General features: G+C 45.9%; 1 pseudogene; it reads right to left on the reverse strand.

Annotated features, from left to right (window-relative positions):
* Positions 1-1791: 1791 nt before the first annotated feature.
* LOC119627633 (S-phase kinase-associated protein 1-like) overlaps positions 1792-26052 on the reverse strand; it is a 33560-nt pseudogene continuing 9299 nt past the window's right edge.

Raw genomic sequence — 26052 nt, forward strand, 5'->3', positions numbered from 1 at the left:
CAGAACTCCTGCTCATTTAGAGTTTGTATACATAACATGGAGACTCAACAGAAAGAATGATACAATTGCCTCTTCTCTTATTACCTCCAAATGGTTTATCTGATTTCCTTGTGTAGACTATGAGCTCCTTGGTGACAGAATCGCTTCCATTTTATGTGCTCTTTCACAGGGCTCCAAAAAAGTCTCCCTTTTTCTAGAGAACCAAAATCAGTTTCTGTTGCTTGCAACCAAACTACTCCCTAACTTATCCACCATGAACAACGGGTAGGAAAACAAATTTTGAATTAAGTTAAGTAAATGCTACTAAGGACAACTTAATAGGCACACATATTGCTTAAGAGATTCCCTTACATCTCAGGCAGGGCCTATTTACTTGTATTTTAAATTCATTCTTCACAAGCTCAGTTATGCAGTTTTAATCAAAGTTATAAATGAATATTAGGAAAACAGCTGCAGCAGGTGCTTCCGTGAGAGAAAGAGCTGATAGCCCAGCCAAAACGAAGAGAGAAAAGCCACACATGGCAGAGACAGCCAAAAATTCAACAATCACAGTGATTTGGGTAGAGGTTAAAAAAAAAAAAAATTCATGAGCTCAATAGGACTGGATGATGGCCCAGTATAATAGGCAGTGTTCCTGATGGTGCCCTGAGTCATTCAGTAGGTTTAATTTTCCGGTATCTTCTATCTGCAGATAGCATGGAACTGAATAATTCATTTTAGAAAATTTCTAACCCAAATGTCTACTTAAGAAAAAAAAAAAAGGTGTGGGACTCTGTAGAAGGTTCACACTTGAAGAAATTCATACATTCATGGATCTCTTCATTCAACACATATTTATTGAGCACCTACCCTGGACCAGGCACTGTCCTAGCTTGAGGATCAAGACAGATGAAGTAGATGCAGTGGGACACACCTATAGTCCCAGCTACTCAGAAGACTGAGGCAGGAGGATTGTTTGAGCTTGAGAGCTTGAGACCAGCCTGGGCAACATAGTAAGACCCTGTCTCTAAAAAAGAGACAAATTAGATTCCTAGCGTTTATTTTATTATTTATTTATTTATTTATTTGAGACAGAGTCTTGCTCTGTCACCCAGGCTGGAGTATAATGGCACCATCTCAGCTCTCTGCAACCTCCGCCTCCTGGGTTCAAGCAATTCTCCCGCCTCAGCCTCCCGAGTAGCTGGGATTAGAGGCACCCGCCATCATGCCCAGTTTATTTTCGTATTTTTGTAGAGACAGGGTTTCACCATGTTGGCCAGGCTGGTCTTGAACTCCTGACCTCAGGCGATCTGCTTGCCTCAGTCCCAAAGTGCTAAGATTACAAGTGTGAGCCACCTCGCCCAACCTGCAGTTTATTTTAGATGGGGAAAAGACCATAATCAAAGAAACACTTAAATAAACAGGATTCTTTTATTTTATTTATTTTTTGCAAGTGGTTTTGTTTACATAACACCTTTTAAAAGGTCACTAAAGTTAACTGGACAATAAACTAGGCAGACTTCGCTTTACAAAAAAAAAAAAAAGGAAGGAAAGCTCAAAATGTCACTTATAGAGAACCAGTTTTATTCACAACAAAGCGAAAAGAAACTTTCGATCATACTAGTGGAAACTCAGCCGTAAGTTTGGAACCTGCACTCAAACTACACATACAGTGAGGACGATATTCTGCTGATACAATTGATAGGCTGCTGTGCTTGTCCACTGTTCGTCTGATATTGACAATTATAAACAGGGCAGTGCAACCAGTGTTTGAAACAATCCTTACAGTGTGACAGTGTCAGGCACAACATTTCACGTCTCTTCACACCACTGGTTCTCTTTGGGTACCTGGGCTTCCTCCTGTTCAGTAGAGTCAGTTTTGGTATTGACGGAAGACTGTTCGTGCGAATCTCCTCAGGAGCTTTCCCCTTGATCAAATAGGCAACAGTCTTGCATGGAACATCAAACAGACCTTTGATGTCTAAGTAGTTTACAGCCAAAATGACTTCAAAAAGTGTCCCTGGGTCAACTTTCAGGAATTCTTGGTCCCAAACAGGGATAGCATCTGTTCGCTTTTCTTAGTTCTCATCAGCCTCTGGAGGAGCAGGAGGGTCATCCTTTTGGTTGGTGAACCACTGGATTGCCTTTTTTTAAAAAAAAAAATTGTTATTATTATTTATTTATTTTTGAGATGGAGTCTTGCTCTGTGGCCCAGGCTGGAATGCAATGGCATGATCTCAGCTCACTGCAACTTCCAGCTCCTGAGTTCAAGTGATCCTCCTGCCTCAGCCTCCTGAGTAGCTGGGACTACAGGCATGCTGCCACCATGCCTGGCTAACTTTTGTATTTTTAGTAGAGACGGAGTTTCACTATCTTGGCCACGCTGGTCTCGAACTCCTGATCTCATGTGATCCGCCGGCCTCAGCCTCCCAAAGTGCTGGGATTACAGGCATGAGCCACCGTGCCTAGCCTGAATGACATTTTTAATATTGCTGCATTAACATTTGGCAGAGGAACTGGGTCATTATCTCCTTCATCATTCATTCCCAAATCTTCCAACATGATCTTGAGAGTCACAGATTGTTTGGCAATTTCCACATCAACTTCAAATATCTCTCCATCAGAACTCAGCAACTTAATTGAAGGTATTATGGGTGTTGGTTCTTAAGGAGACAGCCAGTCAGAGGCTAAGGAGAGCTTGACGGCCTCAGCGGAGAAACAGGAAAGGCAGAGGACAGGGCCTCTGCAGCAACACAGCATCTGCTCAAGCAGGATCATTTTAAATAGCAATGTGTTATACTATATATGGAAATATATCAGAGTGATATTATAGTAGATAGCACCTGGGTAGGGGGGGAATAAATTATATTGGGTGATCTGAGGAAGAACATTTAAAGTCATTCCTTTCTCCACTTTTTTATTTTTTGAAAATAATTTGGGACCGGGCGCTGCGGGAGGGATGACCTGGGAGGAATGACCTTCCCAGCACTTTGGAAGGCCAAGATGGGCAGATCGCTTGAGCTCAGGAGTTTGAGACCAGCCTGGGCAAAATAGTGAGACATCATCTCTACCAAAAACATAAGAAATTAGCTGGGCATGGTGGCGCATGCCTGTAATTCCAGCTACTCGGGAGGTTGAGGTGGGAGAATCACTAGAACCAGGGAGGCAGTGGTTGCAGTGGGCCGAGACTGTGCCATTGCACTCCAGCCCGGGTGACACAGCGAGACTCTGTCTCAAACAAACAAACAAACAAAACTATTTTTAATTATTATGCATACATTAAGTTGCACATAGTTATGGGAACTTCCTGCATTTATACCCTCCTAAATCCCAGAGGTACCTGTTTTCAGCTGGAAGACTCTGCCTCAGAGAGCTATTGACAGCTTCCCTGAGCTGGAGAGAAGGAAACAAAATAACCACATCCTTTTGTCAAAGAGATATTTGAGTAAAGTTAAGAGTCCTGGCTTCTAGAAGGAAGTTTTTTTGCAGTACCTAGATCAACACATCCTGTAGCCAATCTGAAAGGCTGTCCAAGCAGGACCCAGAACGTAAGTCAGCAATGGGTTAAGGGCTCTCAGTGGAGAAGGCGGTTTGATTCCCCTGGTTTAGCCGTCAGGGGCTCGGCCCCCACACGCAAGAGTTGATAACCAAACAATGACTGTCGCTAATTCACGGAAGGTTTGCAGCTGTTTTAGCCCCGATGTGCTCTGTGCTCAGTCATCCAGAAGTTACCTAGGGTGGAGGCGTTTCATGGTCTGACACTTTGACACAAAGCCATGTGATGAGCAGTCTCTCAATGATTCCTCCAAGGCCAGCAACTGTCCCACCCTGGCTGCCAAGTACAATCTATGACCCCTATGCATGCCCTCCAGCTGCCGACTCGCTCAGCAAACTCACTTCTTTGTCCGTCAGAATATCTGGCATTTTCCCCTAAAGGCCGGTTATAAAACTTCCACCTGCTTCCAGCAAAAATATTCAAGCAGATTCCAATTTTGCTTCACATGCCGCAGGAATGTGAATAATCCCATTTAGGAAGATGCTTGATTAAGTTTTGAGAACCCGAATCAACTTGGTCATTCTTCAACCCCTAGAGCAGAGCTGTCAAGAGAAAAAACACTTCTTCATCAACTATTGCCCAGAGAGGAGTCTCGTTAGGCTGGTTCCAAACACAAGGAGTTCCTGTAAGAGGCAGTAATGCGATTTCCACATGCGAAGTCCCTTAGACCAGTGCAGACTCTTTGGCCCCAGTGAACGTGTGCTCCGGGAGACAGCTGGCCTCTGGCAAAAACCAATGTCCCCAATGCAGAGAGAAGAGAGGGCCTGTATCATCAGGGCTGTTATGTCATTCATCCTTCCAGCTGCCCAGCCTTTTAGGTGGAAAGACTCATAAACCAAATTCACTGAGCCATTACCTATATGAAAAGTGTGTTATCGGCTGAGTGCAATAGCTCATGCCTGTAATCCCAACACTTTGGGAGGCTGAGACAGGAGGATCATTTGAGGCCAGGACTTCAAGACCAGTCTGGGCAACATAAGGAGACTCTGTTTCAATATTTTAAAATTCTAAAGAAAAATAAAAATACGTGATCACATTATTTAACAGGTTGGTAGCAAAGTCTCTCTCTGATCTCCCCCTGCCAACTGCTGTGGTAACTCCCTCCTGCAGGAAGCTATGAAAGAAGAAGGCTGGGCCAGGCACGGTGGCTCAAGCATGTAATCTTAGCACTTTGGGAGACCAAGGTGGGTGGATCGCCTGAGGTCAGGAGTTTAAGACCAGTCTGGCCGACATGGTAAAACCTTGTCTCTACTGAAAATACAAAAATTAGCTGGGTGTGGTGGCAGGCGCCTATAGTCCCAGCTGCTCGGGAGGCTGAGGCAGGAGAATTGGTTGAACCCGGGAGGCGGAGGTTGTGGTGAGCCAAGATCACGCCACAGTACTCCAGCCTGGGCAACAAGAACAAAACCCCGTCTCAAAAAAAAAAAAAAAAAAAAAAGTACAAAATTAACCGAGCGTAGTGGCAGGCACCTGTAATCCCAGCTACTCGGGAGGCTGAGGCAGGAGAATTGCTTGAACCCGAACCCGGGAGGCAGAGGTTGCAGTGAGCTGAGATCGCGCCACTGCACTCCAGCCTGGGTGACAGAGAACAACACCATCTCAAAAATAAAATAAAATAAAATAAAATTAAAATTAAAAAATAAAAGAAAGGAGAAGCCTGGCAGCTCTGAGAACAGGTGCCTCTGTCCTTGTAGTTCCCTGCGTCTGTCTCCCAAACCTGAGCTAAGAAAGCACATGGCTTCAAGGTGGCAGAGTCCTCATCACAGCTGGGAAGAGAAGAAAAGCCCTTGCTTTAAGACCTGCACTGGGTACCTTGAAAACTGGGGTGTTTCAACAGACAAGAATTCCCTTGCTAAATTCTTTTTTGTTGTTGTTTTTGTTGCTGTTTTTGAGACAGAGTCTCGCTCTGTCGCCCAGGTTGGAGTGCAGTGGTGCGATCTTGGCCCACTGCAACCTCCGTCTCCTGGGTTCCAGCGATTCTCCTGCCTCAGCCTCCTGAGTAGCTGGGATTGCAGGCGTGAGCCACTGCACTTGGTCCCCCCTTGCTAAATTCTATCAAAGGAATATTTCCCCCACAGGGGTACCCAGTATGATCTCGCATATATGAATACCTAAATAGTTTCCCTCCATTACTGCCGAGGTAGAACTAAGGGGCCTATAAAGTGTGAAATGAGAAATGGTTGCTGTGTGGTTTAATGCTAATTACCACTCAGGTGATGTGGCTAAGGCATCCACATTCTTACAGCTCCTGAAATCAGAATCTGGTTAGCGGCTATTTTAAGACTGCATTATAAAACCTGCCTCCAAATGCTTTCTAAATAAGGAGACTATTATGGGCTGCCACCCATCTTTCCCTCCTGTTAATCATTTCAAGGATTTATGTTGTATACACAGGGTGACTACTAACCAATTAAAACATTAAGGACATTTTTTAATTTGAATGATTTAGTTGAACTTTAGAAGAATCCTCCTTCCCCACCATCCCTCTACATCTTTTAATTTAAGTACCTGAATTCTATCACAGTCTATTAAAAGTATAAATAAATAAGTTCTAAGTCTACTGATAAAAGCTAGGGAAATGGTTTTTATTTTTAAATAACATATTTGTGTTAGAATGATTGGCTTAATTACAGAACTAAAAACAATTGTGAACCCTAGACTTTCTCCTCCCGAGTTGTGCTGTTTTAATTGCTTCATTGGTAGGATAGCCAATCCACTCATTTTGTTCTATTTTCCAGGTTTCCAACCTGCCATATTTATACTAAAAATCATTGGTGATTCTGCAAGACAAAAAAACATTTAGTGACATGTAGTTCTCCCAATATCTTTACTGAGTTACAAAATTACTAATAACATGCATAGTCTTTCCCTCCAAGCTAACTTTCTTGTGTCCATATATCTGACCAAAGTCAGAATCCAATTAGTCATCTTAGAATATTGTTTCGACTTTGCAAAAAAAAAGAACATTGTTTCAACTCTAATACCCACTCAACCTGCACCCAATCCAATCAATCAACAGCCCAAGTTGATCCCATCTCTGAATTAACTCTTTTTTTGTTTGTTTGTTTAATAGAGATGAGGTCTCACTATGTGGCCCAGGCTGGTCTCAAACTCCTAAGCCCAAGGAATCCTCCCGCCTCAGCCTCCCTAAGTGTTGAAATTACAGCACTTAGGCAGCCACTGCACCCAGCCTGAAATAACTCTTTAACCCCTTTTTTTTTTTTTTCCTAAGACAGAGTCTCACTCTGCTGCCCAAGCTGAAGTGCAGTGGCACAATCTCCATTCACTGCAACCTCAGCCTCCAGGGTTCAAGTGATTCTCCTTCCTCAGCCTCCTGAGTAGCTGGGACCACAAGCCCGTGCCACCAACGTCTGGCTATGTTTTGTGTCTTTGATACAGATAGGGTTTCACCGTGTTAGACAGGCTGGTCTCAAACTCCTGACCTCAAGTGATCTTCCCTCCTTGGCCTCCCAAAGTGCTAGAACTACAGGCGTGAACCCCCACACCCAGCCCTGAATTAACTATTGAATCCACACCCCCTCCCCAGGCCTGGTACCACTGTTGTAGCTCAGGACCTGGCTGTGCCTCACCAGAATAGTGAGTGTAATAACCCAATGGGTTCACCTTGGCCACTGCCTAGACAGAGCCAATTTATCAAGACAGGAAGAATTGCAAGAGAGAAAACAGTAAAGAGTAATTCACACAGAGTTAGCTGTGCAGGAGACTGGAGTCTCATTATTACTCACATCAGTCTCCCTGAGCATACGGGAATCAGAGTTTTTAAGGATAATTTGGTGGGTGGGGGATAGCCAGTGAGTCAGGAGTGTTGATTGGTTGGGTCAGACGTGAACCCACCTGGATGAGTTCCATAAGAACACAGATGGATGGGGGCCACAGCATAGATGAGCCAATTTATCGATCTGGGTGGTGCCAGCTGATCCATCAAGTGCAGGGTCTGCAAAATATCTCAAGCACTGACCTCAGGCTTTACAAAGTGATGCTATCTCCAGGAACAGTCAGAATCTTGTAGCCTCCAACTGCATGACTCCTAAACCATAATTCTCATCTTTTGACTAATTTGTTAGTCTATAAAGACACTCTTGTCCCCAGGCAAGAAAGGGGTTTGTTTTGGGGAAGGGCTGTTATCATCTTTGTTCTAAACTATAAACTATAAGCTAAGTGCCTCCCAAAATTATGTCTAGGAATGAACAAGGACAGCTTGGAGGTTTGGCTCGCTCTTGGCTCACTGTACCCTCTGCCTCCCAGGTTCAAACAATTCTCCTCCCAAGTAGCTGGGATTATTGGCATGGGCCACCACGCCCAGCTAATTTTTGTATTTTCAGTAGAGATGGGGTTTCGCCATGTTGGTCAGGCTGGTCTCGAACTCCTAATCTCGTGATCTGTCTGCCTCGGCCTCCCAAAGTGCCAGGATTACAGGCATAAGCCACCATGCCCGGCCTGTTTTTGGGGGCTTTGAGACAGGGTCTTACTCTGTCACTTAGGTTGGAGTGCAGTGGCACGATCCCAGCTCGCTGCAGCCTCGACCTCTTGGGCTTAAGCGATCATCCCGCCCCTCAGCCTCCTAAGTAGCTGAGACTACAGGCACGCACCACCACGTCCAGTTAATTTTTGTATATTTTGTAGAGGCAGGGTTTCGCCATGTTGCCCAGACTGGTCTTGAACTCCTGGCTCAAGTGGTCTACCCACCCTGGCCTCTCAAAATTCTAGGATTACAGGCGTAAGCCACCACCGCACCCAGCCACGTGATGTTCTAAACACAAATCAGAACCCTGGCTTCGCGTCCACCATATACAAAGTCCATGGTCTTTGGAATGGCCTATTGAGGACATTTCTTGCCTCCCCCAGGCCAACTTGGGACCCCTCTCTCAGACCTTCACGTATGTACCGTGCACTGATGATTCCACAGCATTTTAATTCTTTGCTTGCAAAATTATCTCCCTCAAGGCCGAGCACAGTGGCTCACACCTGTAATCCCAGCACTTTGGGAGACCGAGGCAGGCAGATCTCTTGAGGCCACGAGTTCGAGACCAGCCTGGGCAACAGGGTGAAACCCTGTGGCTACTAAAAAAAAATTCAAAAATTAGCTGGGTGCGGTGGCACATGTTTGTAATCCCAGCTACTTGGGAGGTTGAAGTGGGAAGATCGCTTGAACCTGGGAGGCTGCAGTGAGCCAAGATCATACCACTGCACTCCAGCCTGGGTGACAGAGGTAGACCTCATCTCAAAAAACAAACATACAAACTATCTGCCTCACTAGACTATGAGCATCCTAAAGGAGGGAACTCTGTTTTTCCCAGCACCCCACACCGAGAAAATGGTTTAAAAACAAACAAACGAAAGATTGCTTGTAGATAAAAAGAAAAGGCCAGGCATGGTAGCTCACTCCTGTAATCCCAGCACTTTGGGAGGTTGAGGCAGGTAGATCACCTGAGGTTAGGAGTTGGAGACCAGTCTGACCAACATAAGGAGACCCTGTCTCTATAAAAGAAAGAAAGAATAGAAGATGGGCAATAGGAAGCCCATCGAGCTTCACAGATTGTGATAGTCCACAAAAATGTCTTGTCGGTCTGCTCACCTAACTTCCCAGCATGAAAAAGGGGATTCCAGTAGAGTGACCATTGCCTCATCCAGTCTATTTGGGGAGAATCTCCTAGCAGCAGGCCAGCTTTGAGTATGTGTGACCTATACCACACACAGGATCCCACACTTAAAAAGCCCTTACATTTAATTTAACACTCTTCTGTTATTATCTTGAAATTCTTTTTTTTTTTTTTTTTTTTTTTGAGATGGAGTCTCACTTTGTCACCCAGGCTGGAGTGCAGTGGTGCGATCTCGGCTCACTGCAACCTCCGCCTCCTGGGTTCAAGCGATTCTCCTGCCTCAGCCTCCTGAGTAGCTGGGACTACAGGTGCGTGCCACCACACTGGCTAATTTTTCATTTTTAGTAGAGACAGGGTTTCACCATGTTGTCCAAGCTGGTCTCAAACTCCTGACCTCGGGTGATCCGCCCACCTCGGCCTCCCAAAGTACTGGGATCACAGGCATGAGCCACTGCGCCCGGCCTGAGCCATCACACCTGGCTGAAATTCTTTGTGGGTTTTTGTTTGTTCGTTTGTTTGTTTGTTTGTTTTTGAGATGGCGTTTTGCTCTTGTTGCCCAGGCTGGAGTGAAATGGTGCAATCTTGGCTCACCGCAACCTCTGCCTCCCAGGTTCAAGCAATTCTCCTGCCTCAGCCTCTCGAGTAGCTGGGATTACAGGCATGCGCCACCAGGCCTGGCAAATTTTGTACTTTTTTTTTTTTTTTTTTTAATTTAAGTAGAGACGGGGTTTCTCCACGTTGGTCAGGCTGGTCTCAAACTCCTGACCTCAGGTGAACCACCCGCCTCAGCCTCCCAAAGTGCTGGGATTACAGGCATGAGCCATCGCACCCAGCCTGAAATTCTTAATAAGTTATTAACAATGAGCTCACATTTTCTATCAGCACTGAGTTCTGCAAATTCTGTAACCGGTCCTGCCTAGTGGATATGGAAATCGTAAGAGCTGGGGACTCAAATCCTCCTGCTTCCTACTCCCCGTCTCATCCTCTCATGCATATATTCACCAAGCAGTCATCATCTGCAGACTGAGTGAATACTTTTAGTGTTTCTATCTACTGCTATTTTTCAGGGTTATGTCGTCCTTTTTTTTTTTTTTTTTTTTTGGAGACAGAGTCTCGATCTGTCGCCCAGGCTGGAGTGCAGTGGTGTGATCTCAGCTCACTGCAGCATCCGCCTCTCGGGTTTAAGCAATTATCCTGCCTCAGCCTCCGGAGTAGCTAGGACTGCAGGCTTCCGCCACCACACCCGGCTAATTTTTATATTTTTAGTAGAAATGGGGTTTCATCATGTTGGTCAGGATGGTCTCGATCTCTTGACCTTGTAATCTGCCCACTTCAGCCTCCCAAAGTGCTGGGATTGCAGGCGTGAGCCACCACGCCTGGCCATATGTTATCACTACTGAGTTTAATAAAATACATATTTATTTGAAAGAGTTTCTTAATTTTATGTGACATTTTATCTATGAGTATATCTTCTACCCAAGAAAGTCCTCGTTAGGTACCAGCCTGTCTCTAACAGTTTTCTAACACTTGCTAAGTTCCCTTTGTAACTTAGAGGAGGCTACATGTTGAGAACCTTTCCCAAGCGGAAATATCTGATTAGAATTGAACAACTCCTGGTGGTACTTTTACACCTCCTGGGAGCCAGGAGCCCAGGCACACCTAAGCACTGTCACTTAGATGCTACTACCCAGGAGATGAAGAGGTGATAAGAAGCTCTCCGAGGGAGGTCACGGTTGCAGTATCCCTACTGGCCATCACCTGCAGGACTCCTCTCCACAGCTCCTTCTCAGCTCCCACCCATCTTCCCAACCTGCACCTTTGGGCAGCCACTGATTTCCAGAGCCCCCACAGACTTCCAACAGATTCCGTTTCCATTTGAGGAAGCGTGAGTGGGTTGCTGCTGCTTATCATATGGGAGAGCTTTCTAAAAAGTGATAAAAATCAAAACTGCTTTTGCTGCAGGTTCTTCTTCCTTTCACTTGTCCCCACCCCTCACATAATAGTGAGAGGTGAAGCCAGCTGGGCTTCTGGGTCGGATGGGAACTTGGGGAACTTTTATGTCTAGCTAAAGGATTGTAAACGCACCAATCAGCACTCTGTAAAATCTCACCAGTCAGCACTCTGTGTCTAGCTAACGGATTGTAAACACACCAATCAGTACTCTGTAAAATGGACCAATCAGCAGGATGTGGGTGGGGCCAAATAAGGGAATAAAAGCTGGCCACCCAAGCCAGCAGCAGCAACCCACTTGGGTCCCCTTCCACAATGTGAAAGCTTTGTTCTTTTGCTCTTCTCAATAAATCTTGCTGCTGCTCACTCTTTGGGTCTGCACTACCTTTATGAGCTGTAACACTCACCACAAGGATCCGCAGCTTCATTCCTAAAGTCAGCAAGACCACAAACCCACCGGGAAGAACAAACGACTCTGGACACGCCACCTTTAAGAGCTGTAACACTCACTGTGAAGGTCTGCAGCTTTACTCCTGAAGTCAGCGAGACCACGAACCCACTGGAAGGAATAAACTCCAGACACATCTGAACATCTGAAGGAACAAACTCCGGACATGCCATCTTTAAGAGTTGTAACACTCACCACGAAGGTCCACGGCTTCACTCTTGAAGTCAGCAAGACCAAGAACTCACCGGAAGGAATAAATTCCGGACACAGTAGGTAGGAGTGCATGGTGATAGATAACACAGTTGACTGCCTCCAGGGGCCGCAGCCAAGCTCTGCCCTAGCCCCTGGCCACATGGAGCACACGTTTGGCATTTGACTCAACAGGTAGTTGTTGTTAGTTCCCCTCTCTCTCTATCTGATCCACCTGGGAGTAACACCTAAAGGTTACTTTGGCCTCACCAGGTGCACAGTCTGTCCCAAACCCTTTGTGTGTGTGTGTGTGTGTGTGTGTGTGTGTGTGTGTGTGTGTGTGTGTATATTTTGAGATGGAGTCTGCCTCTGTTGCCCAGGCTGGAGTGCAGTGGTGCTATCTTGGCTCCCAAGTAGCTAGGATTTCAGGCACGTACCACAATGCCCAGCTAATTTTTTGTGTTTTTAGAAGAGACGGGGTTTCACCATGCTGGTCAGGCTGGCCTCGAACTCCTGACCTTGTGATCCACCCACCTTAGCCTCCTAAAGTGCTGGGATTACAGGTGTGAGCCACTGTGCCCAGCTCAGAGCCAAGCTCTTTTACCACTAAACACTACTGCCTTCCCCGGACCATCTAGCTAGCTGTGGTCCACTGTGACCTCAGATATCTTTCTAGAACTAATGCATTCATACCAATTCTGTGCCAGCGTCCTACATGCATAAACATGCCGTCTTATAATAGTGCCTACTGAATGGCATTGCTTTTCACTAAGAGTCGCTCCCACTGCCCACCCCAATCTATTATGAAGGCTGGTGGTAAGAGTTCAGAGTGGGGGCAAAGGTGGAAGTTCAGAGCTGGAGGACCGGGTGTGTAGAAGCTAAAAGAGATGAATGAGATGGCTTCTGTGAGAAGTACATACAGTGGATGGATCAACATTTCCTGCCTTCTCCTAGGGTGGGTCTTCCTCCACAGCAGAGACTGGAAATTTAAGAACCACAATTCCCAAGCTCTAGGATTCCAGATGCTGATGAGGTTCCATCAACCAGCAGGAAGCAATAAGGATAAGACCACCCTTCTGCTGCTTCCACTGTTTCTCGTGGCAAGGATCATTCCTGTGGAATCTGGCTTTCCCACAGTGTCTTCCCAAACCAGCCAGTAACAAAAGAGTCAGTAATTTTCTTGCTGCCTGACCTCCCACTTCTTTTTTTCTTTTCTTTTATTTCTTTTTCTTCCTTTCTTTTCTTTTTTTTTTTTTTGGTGGAGGGAGAGGGGATGGAGTCTCACTCAGCCGTCCAGGTTGGAGTGCAGAGGCATGATCTCCGCCCCCCGGGTTCAAGCGATTATCCTGTCTCAGCCTCCCGAGTAGCTGGGATTACAGGTTCACATTACCACACCCGAATAATTTTTGTATTTTTAGTAAAGACGAGATTTCACCATGTTGGCCAGGATGGTCTCAATCTCTTGACCTCATGATCTACCCACCTCAACTTCCCAAAGTGCTGGGATTGCAGGCATGAGCCACCGTGACTGGCCTTCCTGTTTTTTTATTATTTTATTATTTTTTTATTTTGTTGAGACGGAGTCTCACTCTGTCCCCCAGGCTGGAGTACAGTGGCACAATCTCAGCTCACTGCAACCTCCACTGCCCAGGTTCAAGCAATTCTCGTGCCCCAGCCTCCCAAGTACCTGGGACTATAAACGTGTGCCACCACGCCTGGCTAATTTTTTTGTATTTTTAGTAAAGACAGGGTTTCACCATGTTGACCAGGCTGGTCTTGAATGCCTGACCTCAGGTGATCTGCCTGCCTTGGCCTCCCAAAGTGATGGAATTATAGCCGTGAACCACCATGTCTGGCATATCTTCCCCCTTCTAAAGCTCAGAGTGGTACCTTCAGCCTCCTGATCAATTCTGTAATCAATATTAATTCTCCTTCAGCCTAAACTAGCTAGCCAGCTAGAGTAGATTATGTCTGTCGCTGACTCCTGACCAATACAGCATTGAGATGAAAACTTGACCATGACTGGGGTCTAGAGGAAATTTCTTTACCAAAGACTTCATTTAAACAAAAAGCATAGAGAATAGCATGACAAACATCTTTGTATCAACCACCAAGTTTCAAAAATAAAATTGAGGCTGAGCGAGGTGGCTCACACCTGAAATTCCAGCAATTTGGGAGGCCGAAGCAGGCGGATCACTTGAGGTCAGGAGTTTGAGACAGCCTGGGCCAACATGGCAAAGCCCCTGACTCTACTAAAAACACAAAAATTAGACTGGCATGGTGGCACCACTTGTAATCCCAGCTACTTGAGAGGTTGAGGCACGGGAATCATTTGAACCTGGGAGGAAGAGTTTGCAGTGAGCCGAGATTGGGTCACTGCACTCCAGCCTGCAATACAGAGTGAGACTCCGTCTCAAAAAACAACAACAACAAAAAATGACTGGGTGCAATGGCTCACGCCTGTAATCCCAGCACTTTGGGAGGCCAAGGCGGATGAATCACCTAAGGTCAGGAGTTCAAGACCATCCTGGACAACATGGTGAAACCCTGTCCATACTAAAAATTCAAAAATTAGTCGGACATGGTGGTTGGTGCCTGTAATCCTAGCTACTGGGTAGGCTGAGGCAGGAGAATCACTTGAACCCGGGAGGTAGAGGTTGCAGTGAGCCGAGATCTCACCACTGCACTCCAGTCTGGGTGACAGAGCCAGACTCCATCTCAAAAAAAAAAGAAGGAAATAAAATTGATGCCTCTGTTTCCTCTTTACCACTTAAAACCCTTACCTCTTATTTCAAGGACCTATCATCTTGAAGTGCCTGTGTATGTGTGTACATTTTTACCTCTCATGTAGCACACATATCCCTGACTTTGTGTGCCTTCTACAACTTGCTTTTTTTCCTCAACATTATGTTTTAGAGATTTACCAATACTGATATACGGTCAGCCCAGTTTATTCTTTTTTTTTTTTTGAGACAGAATCATGCTGTCACACAGCTGGCATGCAGTGCAGTGGTATGATCATAGCTCACTGCAGCCTCAACCTCCTTGGGCTCAAGCGATTCTCCTGCATCAGCCTCCTGAGTAGCTGGGAGCCCAGGCATGCGAAAACACGGCTGGCTTATTTTTTAATTTATTATAAAAACAGGGTCCTAGCCAGGCGCGGTGGCACACACCTGTAATCCCAACACTTTGGGAGGCTGAGGCGGGTGGATCGCCTGAGGTCAGGAGTTCGAGACCAGCCTGGCCAACACAGTGAAACCCTGTATCTACTAAAAATACAAAAAAGTAGCTAAGCGTGGTGGTGAGCACCCATAATCCCAGCTACTAGGGAGGCTGAGGCAGGAGAATTGCTTGAACCCGGGAAGCGGAGGCTGAAGTGAGCTGAGATCACACCACTGCACTCCAGTCTGGGTGACAGAGCCAGACTCCATCTCAAAAAAAAAAGAAGGAAATAAAATTGATGCCTCTGTTTCCTCTTTACCACTTAACACCCCCACCTCTTATTTCGAGGACCTATCATCTTGAAGTGCCTGTGTATGTGTTTACATTTTTACCTCTTATGTAGCCCACATATCACTCCATTGTACTCCATTGCAACAAGAGCAAAACTCTGTCTCAAAAAACAAACAAACAAACAACAACAACAACAAAAAAAAAACAAAACAGGGTCTTACTATGATGCCCAGGCTGGTCTTGAACTCCTAGGCTCAAGAGATCTTCACGTTTCAGCTTCCCAGAGTGCTAGGATTATAAGCATGAGCTACCAAACCCAGCCCTCAGTTTATCGCCCAGGCTGGAAAGCAGTGACTCAATAACAACTGATTGCAGCACCTTCCTACTCGACCTCCCGAGTAGCTGGAACTATAGCCATGTCTGGCTAATTTTTTTTTTTTTTTTTTTTTTGGTAGAGGTGGAGTTCTGCCATTTTGCCCAGGTTAGTCTCAAACTCCTGGGCTCAAAGGATCTTCCCGCCTTGGCCTCCCAAAGTGCTGAGATTATAGCTGTGAGCACCATGCTCAGCCAGTTTATTCCTTTAAACAGTTGGATGGTATTCCATGCATGAACATATTATCTGCATGGTTACATCACAGTTTATTCTGCTATCGATGAGGGACGTAGTTTAGCTTTCTGAACTCTAACTGGGAATGGCATTTCAAATGTCTTCAGGACAGACAGATAAGAGAAATACATGAAATGCTTTGCAGAGCAACAATAATGACCGGTGCCCATGGTGACCAAGGCATTCACATTTCTGTCTTAAAACTGCACTCATCCCTGGAGCATCAGTGTCCACGGTGGTGTCCCCAGTCTCTGTGATTACGGTTGAGGCTTCTTAAGACAAAGACCCATGACAAACGGTACCAGATCACTTTCAGGAAATGAAAATAAAGTAGGTGACTGGCTTCCCATCCCAACAGCATGCGCCTGAGTTCTGGGAAGATGCTGGTGATCTCACTGACCAATCATGGAGCCGTTCTAACACCTTTGCCAGGAATTCTGGATGAAACCGGTAGCTCAGTGCAAACAATTCAGGAGTTTCTCAATAACCAGGGCTGGAGATTAGTTACTTTGTCACTCAAAGCTACTGAATCATGGAAAGTGGAGATGCATTTGCTATGGTTCAGTTCCAGTCAGTAGAACTTCCCTGGACACTGTGGGAAGAAGGAGAAAAGAATGGCTTTGCAGACAAACATGCATAAATCCCAGTTCTGCCTCTTTCTTTGTTTTGTTTTTGTTTTGGTTTGGTTTGGTTTGGTTTTTGTTTGTTTGTTTGTTTTTGAGACGGAGTGTCGTTGTGTCGCCCAGGCTGAAGTGCAGTGGTGTGATCTCGGCTCCCTGCAACCTCCACCTCCTGGGTTCAAGCAATTCTCCTGCCTCACCTTCCCAAGCAGCTGGGATTACAGGCGTACACCACCACGCCCGGCTAATTCTTGTATTTTTAGGAGAGACAGGGTTTCGCAGTGTTGGCCAGGCTGGTCTGGAACTCCTGAACTCAGGTGATTCACCCACCTCGGCCTCCCAAAGTGTTGGGATTACAGGCGTGAGCCACCCCAGTTGTGCCTCTTTCTAAGTGAATGACCTTGGACAAACAGTTTCCTCTCTCTGAGCTTTGGTTCCCTTATATCTAAATGGAAAATTAAAATAATAACTGGGCTGGCACGCTGGCTCATGCCTGTAGTCTCCGCACTTTTGGAGGCCAAGGCGGGTGGATCACCTGAGGTCAGGAGTTCGAGACCAATCTGACCAACATGGTAAAACTCCATCTCTACTAAAAATACAAAACAAAAACAAAACCAAAAAAAACTAGCCAGGCATGGTGGTGGGCACCTGTAATCCCAGCAACTTGGGAGTCTGAGGCAGGAGAATCATTTGAACCTAGGAGGCAGAGATTGCAGTAAACTGAGATAGTGCCATTGCACTGCAGCCTAGGCAATAAAAGTGAAACTCCATCTCAAAAATAAAAATAAAATAGTAAAAATAATAACTGGACATGGGTGATCTGGTTTCCTTTCCTTTGGGTAACAACATCCAGATTTGCTTCTGGGGAAACACGCCTCTGCCACTCGTAGTCCATACATTTTGGATCATGCGTCACTGCCCTTAACTTCAGAGGTGATATGGGACGCTGACCACCAGCAAGACTTACCATGTCCCTGGCCAAATCACTGGCTCACAGGCAGGCATATCATGTAGTCAGAGCCAGTGCAATACAATGAAACTTTTATTGGAACATCAAGTGCTTTTTTACTGATGTACTTGAACTTGGGGAGAGTGTACCTCAAGTGCTTTTCCCTGATATACTTGAACTTGGGGAGGATGTGAGCCTACAGTTGCAGGAGTCACTAAAAGTGATTTTTTTGTTCTTGCTTTCTTGAAGACAGGGTCTCACTCTGTCACCCAGTCTGGAGTGTACTTGTGTGGCGTGTTCACAGCTCACCACAGGCTCCGCTGTTCAACCTGCCTGGCTCAGGTGATCCTCGCAACTCTGCCTTCCAAGTAGCTGAACTACAGGCAAGCCACCATGCCCAGTTAATTTTTTTTTTTTTTTTTTAGACAGTCTCTCTCTGTCACCCAGGCTGGAGTGCAGCAGCACAATCTCTGCTCACTGCAACCTCCGCCTCCCGGGTTCAAACGATCCTCCTTTCTCCTTCTCCCAAGTAGCTGGAATTACAGGCATGCACCACCATACCCAGATAATTCTTTGTATTTTTAGTAGAGATGGGGTTTCACCATATTGGCCTGACTGGCCTCAAACTCCTGACCTCAAGTGATCCTCCAGCCTTGGCCTCCCAAAGTGCCGGGACTCTAGGCATGAGCCACTACCCCAGGCCATGGAGCCACCACAGTTTTGACCAAGAATGAAGGCAATACAGAAGATAGCATTGTTGAGAGGTGGACAAAAACCAGGACCTAGTGTCATCATTTGAGTTTGCTGGAGCACAGAAACCAACATATGGCACTTCGATGTGGTAAACTGAAGAAGCCTCAAGGCCTCTCTGACCTTCCCCCTCCCCAGCCATCCCTCCCAAAGCACAGGATAACATTGAAGTTCCTTTATCTGACTGAAATCTAGACCCGCCAAAAAAAAAAACTACTGTGTTTTCTTTCCCTTCCCTGTTAGACCAAGAATGTAACCACACCTGAACAGACCTTCTCCCAAGATAATCTCCAAGTTTTTTTCTTTTTTTTTTTTTTGAGATGGAGTCTCACTCTGACCCCTAGGCTGGAGGGCAATGGTGCGATCTCAGCTCACTGCAACCTCCACCTTCCGGGTTCAAGCAATTCTTGCTGCCTCAACCTCCCCAGTAGCTGGGATTATAGGCTTGTGACACCACGTCTGGCTAATTTTGCTGTGTTGGCCAGGCTGGTCTCAAACTCCTGACCTCAAGTGATCCACCGGCTTTGGCCTCCTAAAATGCTGGGATTATAGGCGTGAGCCACTGTGCCTGGCTTGTCCAAGTCCTTCGCTGTTCCCTGATCCACTCATTCTTCCTAGTAATCCCCTCAATAGATTTCCTCTCTTCCCGTCCTCCCATAAGCTATTTTACCAGGATGGTATATAAACTTCTGAACCACTGTGGGTTGGGTAATCACTCTGTGGTTCTCCCCAAATACGTACTAAGATTTGTGGCCAGGCGCCGTGGCTCACGCCTGTAATCCCAACATTTTGGGAGGCCGAGGCGGGCAGATCACTTGAGGCTAGGAGTTCAAACGCAGCCTTGCCAACATGGTGAAACCTCATCGCTACTAAAAATACAAAAATTACCCGGTTGTGGTGGCATGAGCCTGTAATCTCAGCTACTTGGAGGCTAAGGCAGAAGAATCACTTGAACCCAGGAGGCGGAAGTTGCAGTGAGCCAAGGTCACACCACTGCTCTCCAGCCTAGGTGAGAAAGCAGAAACTCTGGCTCAAAAAAAAAAAAAAAAAAAAAAAAAAAGATTTGTATCCCTTTTGTCCAATGAATCTATCTTTTGTGAGTTGATTTTTTTTCTGCAAACTTTCAAAGGGTGAAGAGGAAATTTTAGTCCCTGCAAGTTCCTGCTCAAGTTATGCTGAAGGCTGAGGTCAATCGTGCGACTTTTTAGCTCCTCATTAGTGTATTTATTTGTTTTGCTTAAGCCAGGTTGAGTTAGGTTGTAACTTGCAGGACAGTAAGTCTTGACCAACAGTTGGCCTTAGTGTGCAGCCGTGAGGACTGAGATGACATGAAGTATTCCTACTATGAGCAAGATTCCTTTCCTTTCCTTGTTCAGATCCAGAGCTATTTTCATCTAACTCCTTTTTAATTTCATGTAATCCTAAAATCATTCGGAATTTCTAAAAACATCTGGAAATGATGACATATCAGAAACATGAAAAAATTGGAGATGCTTAGCTTAAAAAAGATGGCTTGGCAATGTCATCACTTTCTTGAAATAGTGAAGAGCCTGTCATATGGACAAGAATCAGAGTTGGAGAGCAGAATTGGGCAACCAGGTGGAAATCGGCAGAAGACACTTTGCTTCAATGCGAAGAACTTTATTTTTGAGATGGAGTCTCTCTGTTGTCGCCCAGGCGGAAGTGCAGTGGTGTGATCTTGGCTCACTGCAACCTCTGCCTGCTGGGTTCAAGTGATTCTCCTGCCTTAGCCTCCAAGGAGCTGGGATTACAGGCTTGTACCACCAAGCCTGGCTAATTTTTGTATTTTTAGTAGAGATGGGGTTTCACCATGTTGTCCAGGCTGGCCTCAAACCCCTGACCTCAGGTGATCCACCAGCCTCGGCCTCCCAAAGTGTTGGGATAATAGGCGTGAGTCACCAAGCCCGGCCAGGAAGAACTTGTTAGTCAGGAAGCTCTGGACTGCTACTCTGGGGCAGTGGGTTTCCTACTGCAGGAGACCTTCAGGTGGAAAAAAGACAATCACTTACTGTGATTTGTAGAGGGGATTCCTATTTCTTTTATTCTTTTTTTTTTTTTTTTTTTTTGAGATGGAGTCTTGCTCTGTCACCTAGGCTGGAGTGCAGTGGCGTGATCTCGGCTCACTGCAAGCTCCGCCTCCTGGGTTCACACGGTTCTCCTGCCTCAGCCTCCTGAGTAGCTGGGACTATACACACCCACTACCACGCCCGGCTAAATTTTTGTATTTTTTAGTAGAGACGGGGTTTCACCATGTTAGCCAGGATGGTCTCGATCTTCTGACATCGTGATCCACCCACGTCGGCCTCCCGAAGTGCTGGGATTACAGGCATGAGCCACAGCAGCCGGCGGGGATTCCTATTTCAAGGAGAGAGTTACAGGGATGGCATCCAAAGCCCTCTCACTTTTAGAATGCTAGGGTTTGAAATAAAGTGCCAAATACGAGGCCAGGCATGGGGGCACACATCCGTAGTCCCAGCATTTTAGGAGGCTGAGGCAAGTGGACTGCTTGAGGCCAGGAGTTCGAGACCAGTCTGGGCAACATGGAAAAACCCCATCTCTACTACAAATACGAAAATTAGCTAGGCATTGTGGTGCTCACCTGTAATCTCAACTACCTGGGAGGCTGAGGCATGAGAATCACTTGAACCCAGGAGGCAGACGTTGCAGTGAGCCGAGATCACGCCGTTGCACTCCAGTGTGGGTGACAGAGTAAGACTGTCCAAAAAAAAAAAAAAAAACAAAAAAAACCTAATACAATGACTACTCTTATGTTCCTAATATCTCCAATGTTTTTCTTCATGAAAAAGGTTTTGAGCCAGGTGTGGTGGCTCATACCTGTAATCCCACTACTTTTGGGAGGCTGAGGTGGAGGGATCACTTGAGCCTGGGAGTTCAAGACCAACCTGGGCATCATAGTGAGATCCCTATCTCTAGAAAAAAATGAAAAATTAGCTGGGCATGGTGGCATGTGTTTGGACTCCCAGCTACGCAGGAGACTGAGGCAGGAAGACAGCTTGAACCCAGGTGGTTAAGGTTACAGTGAGCTGTGATTTTGTACCACTACAGTCCAGCCTGAGCGACAGAGCTAGATCCTGTCTAAAAAGTAAAATTTAATTTAATTTACAAAAAAATTAAACCGTAATTCCAGCACTTTGGGAGGCCAAGGTGGGAGGCTCCCTTGAGGCCAGGAGGTTGAGACCAGCTGGGGCAGCATAGCAAGATCCCATCTCTACAAATAAAAAATAAAAACCAGTAGTGGTGGCCTGCACCTGTAGTCCCAGCTATGAGGGAGGCTGAGGTGGGAGGATCAGTTGAGCCCAGGAGGTCAAGACTACAGTAAGCTATGAGCAAAGCACTGCATTCCACCCTGGACAACAGAGTAAGACCCCATTTCTAAAATAAGGAGTAAGACGCCATTTCTAAAATAATAAGTAAGGAGTAAGACCCAATTTCTAAAATAAGGAGTAAGACCCCATTTCTAAAATAATAAATAAGGCCAGGTGCGGTGGCTCATGCCTGTAATCCCAGCACTTTGGGAGGCCGAGGTGGGTGGATCATGAGGTCAGGAGTTCAAGACCAGCCTAGCCAAGATGGTGAAACCCTGTCTCCACTAAAAATACAAAAATTAGCCAGGCGTGGTGGCAGGCACCTGTAATCCCAGCTCCTTGGGAGACTGAGCAGAGAATTCTTGAACCTGGGAGGTGGAGGTTGCAGCGAGCCTAGATTATGCCACTGCACTGCAAAAAATAGTAATAATAATAAAATAAAATAAAATACCTTTTAGGCATATGGATGAAATAGTCAAATGTCTATTCATACTTTTTTTTTTTTTTTTTTTTGGAGACAAGAGTCTCACTCTATTGCCCAGGCTGGAGTGCAGTGGCGCAATCTCGGCCCACAGCAACCTCCACCTCCTGGGTTCAAGTGATTCCCCTTCCTCAGCCTCCTGAGTAGCTGGGATTACAGGTGCCCACCACCACGCCTGGCTAATTTTTGTATTTTTAGTGGAGACAAGGTTTCACCATGTTGGCCAGGCTGGTCTCGAACTCTTGACCTCAAATGATCCGCCTGCCTCAGTTTCCCAAAGTGCTGGAATTATATGCGTGAGCCACCACGCCTGGCCCATACTTTCGTTATATCAGTTAGTTACACAAATCTTTACATGTACTTATTACATAAAATTATGAATAGGAATTTATAATTCTAAATAGGAATTTAGAAAATTTGCTTTTTCCAAATCTCTTTTTTTTTGGAGACAGGATTTCATTCCAGTTGCCCAGACAGGAGTGCAGTGGCATGATCTCTGCTCCTGGACATAAGCAACCTCTGTCTCCTGGGCACAAGCAGTTCTCTTGCCTCAGCCTCCCAAGTAGCTGGGACTACAGGTGCATGCCACTGCACGTGGCTAAATTTGTATTTTTTGTAGAGACAGGGTTTCGTCATCTTCCCCAGGCTGATCTCAAACTCCTGAGCTCAAGTGATTCACCCGTCTTCGTCTCCCAAAGTGCTGGGATTACAGGCATGAGCCACCACACCTGACCTTCAATTCTCTCATTTAATGAATAACATTATTCAAGCCTTTCACGTGCACTTAGACATTAGTTTCTTGTTTTTTTGTTGTTTGTTTGTTTTTTTGAGTGACTTTCGAACCATATGATGTTGGAATTCTCCAATTATGTTTAACTTTTAGAGCTGTGCCCTTGTAACTATAAAAAAAGTATTTTCAGATAGACATTCCAGCATTAAAAAAATACCCTTTTTGCGGGAGTCTTGATTTTTCATCAAATGAGTTTTCTTGACAACTCAACTATTGCAATATGGCAGAACAAGCCATACTTCGTAGCTGGTAGAATGTCTTCTAAATAAGGCAAAATACCAAACTGCAAATGTAGTCTGATCCAAAATATGATGAAAATTTAGATAACTAGATGCAAAAAAAAAGATGAAAAAAATAACAGAAGTTAAACAGTCATCACTAATTGCGGTTACTATGCATGTCACTGTTTTCTTTTTCATACTTTTTTATATTTCCAAGTTTTCTAGAATCAGCATGAGTAACTTTTATAATCAGAAAAAAAGAAACAAGTTACAGAAATAAATGCCTGTGTGGCAGTTATAGAATCTACCCCACTATTCCAGCTTCTAAGAAGTCTACAATTTGCAGTTAGACCAAGGGTCACAAACTCAACCACTTCCCTGTAATGTAAGTGACAGAAGTGGGCCAACTGTAACATAATATAATAGGATACAATGGGTACTGCGGTAAATTGAGGAAATTTGTCTAAACAGGGCGGCCAATTATTGCCATGTGAAAATGTGAGGCCAGTGTTATCAAATACTCTGATACTGGACATTTAGCTAAAATTCACTCTCCCTTTTTTTATTTTTTCTCCAGGGTTGAAGCGATTCTTCTGCCTCAGCCTCCCGAGTAGCTGGGACTACGGGCCCTCACCACCACATCCGGCTAATTTTTGTATTTTTCAGTAGAGATGGCAATTCACCATGTTGATCAGGCTGGTCTCGAACTCCTGACCTCAAGTGATCCACCCGCCTCAGCCTCCCAAAGTGCTGGGATTACAGGCATGAGCCACCGCACCTGGCCAAGAATCTGCACTTCTAAGGAGTTTTTAGGTGATGCCGACGCCGTGGGCCATGGGCCACACCTTGAATCACCAGGGTTTAGAACAGCGATTCGTAGCTCCAGCTGTCCCCTAAGGTCACATAAGAGGCCACATCTAATCCTACTCCAGGTTGATTGAATCAGAGTCTGAGGTGTTCCTGAGCACAAGCATTTCTACAAATCTGTCTGCAGCCTCACCCCCTGCCCCACACCTTTTTTTCTTTTAACAGTGAGGTCAAACAAAATCTATGTTCCAGTTCGCCATTGTCAGTGACCTTTAAGTTAGATAGTTTCCGGTCACTCTGACTTGATTTTCAAACTTCTGACTTTTACTGACAGACTATAGATTTTAATTGCCCTGCCCGGCCAGACATGGTGGCTCATGCCTGTAATCCCAGCACTTTGGAAGGCTGAGGCCAGAAGATCACTTGAGGCCAGGAGTCCCAGACCAGCTTGGGCAACATAATGAGACCCCACTTCTACAAAAAACTTAAAAATATATTGTAATTGCCCTGCTTGTCTTCTTCTCCAGCCTCTCTTTGCGTGTTTCAACATTAACTGCTTTTTATATTTCCCAGCCAGAGATTCACAGTGTCCACTGGTGCTTTAAAATGTCTGAGAAGTCCTGCAGTTTACTAAGCAAGCAAACTTTGCACAGTCTACAATTTTCCAAGCTCATGGGGCCACAGAACCCTTTGGGGGCATAACTTCTCATACTTTTTTTTTTTTTTTTTGAGATGGAGTCTGGCTCTGTAGACCAGGCTGGAGTGCAGTGGTACAACCTCAGCTCACTGCAACCTGTCTCCTGGGTTCTCCTGGGAGGCGATTCTCCTGCCTCAGCCCCCCAAGTAGCTGGGCTTATAGACATGTACCACCATGCCCGGCTAATTTCTGTATTTTTAGTAGAGATGAGGTTTCTTCATGTTGGCCAGGCTGGTCTCCAACTCGTAACCTTAAGTGATCCACCTGCCTTGGCCTCCCAAAGTGGTGGGATTACAGGTGTGAGCCACCACGTCTGGCACATTTTTTTTTTTTTAAGATAGGGTCTTGCTCTGTTGCCCAGGCTGGAGTGCAGTGGTGCGATGACAGCTCACTGTAGCCTGAAACTCTTAGGCTCAAGCGACCCTCCCGCCTCAGCTTCCTGAATAGCTAGGACTACAATTGCACATGACCATACCCAGATAATTATTTTATTTTAAATTATTTTTTGTAGAGACAGGGCCTTGCTGTGATGCCCAGGCTGGGTTTCAAACTCCTGACCTCAAGTGATCCTCCCACCTCAGCCTTCCAAGGCATTGGTATTCTAGGCATGAGCCACTACTCCTGGCCAGCATAGCTTCTATTAACATGTTACTGCTGGCAGGGCACAGTGGCTCAGGCCTGTAATCCTAAGCCCTTTGGGAGGCTGAGGCAGACGGATTGCTTGAGCTGAGGAGTTTGAGACCAGCCTGGGCAACAAGGTGAAACCCCATCTCTACAAAAAAATACAAAAAATTAGCCGGGTGTGGTGGCGCACACCAGCGTGCTTGTAGTTTCAGCTACTTGAGGGTCTGAAGTGGGAGGACTCCTTGAGCCCAGGAGGTTGAGTCTGCAGTGAGCTGAGATTGTGCCACTGCATTCCAGTTTCAGTGACAAAGAGATCCTGTCTCAAAAAAACAAAAACAGGATGGCCATGGTGGCTCACACCTGTAATCCCAGCACTTTGGGAGGCCAAGGTGGGTGGATTACATGAAGTCAGGAGTTTGAAACCAGCCTGGTCAATGTGGCGAAGCCCCATCTCTACTAAAAATACAAAAATTAGCCAGATGTGGTGGCACACACCTGTAGGCCCATCTACTTGAGGCAGGAGAATCACTTCAACCTGGGTGGTGGAGGTTGCAGTGAGCTGAGATTGCGCCACTGCACTCCAGCCTGGGCGACAGAGGGAGACTCTGTCTCAAAGCAACAACAACAACAACAACAACACAGGCTGACAGGCCGGGTGTGGTGGCTCACGCCTGTCATCCCAGCACTTTGGGAGACCGAGGCAGGTGGATCACCTGAGGTCAGGAGTTGGAGACCTGCCTGGCCAACATGGTGAAACCCTGTCTTTACTAAAAACACAAAAATTAGCTGAGTGTGGTGGCGTGAGCCTGTAGTCCCAGCTACTCAGGAGGCTGAGGCAGGAGATTTGCTTGAACTCCAGAGGCAGAGGTTGCAGTGAGCTGAGATAGCACCATTGCACTCCAGCCTGGGCGACAGAGCCAGACTCCATCTCAAAAAAAAAAAAAAAAAGAAACAAACAAACGG

The sequence above is a fragment of the Chlorocebus sabaeus genome, chromosome 27, assembly GCF_047675955.1.
Source record: "Chlorocebus sabaeus isolate Y175 chromosome 27, mChlSab1.0.hap1, whole genome shotgun sequence".
Taxonomy (NCBI): domain Eukaryota; kingdom Metazoa; phylum Chordata; class Mammalia; order Primates; family Cercopithecidae; genus Chlorocebus; species Chlorocebus sabaeus.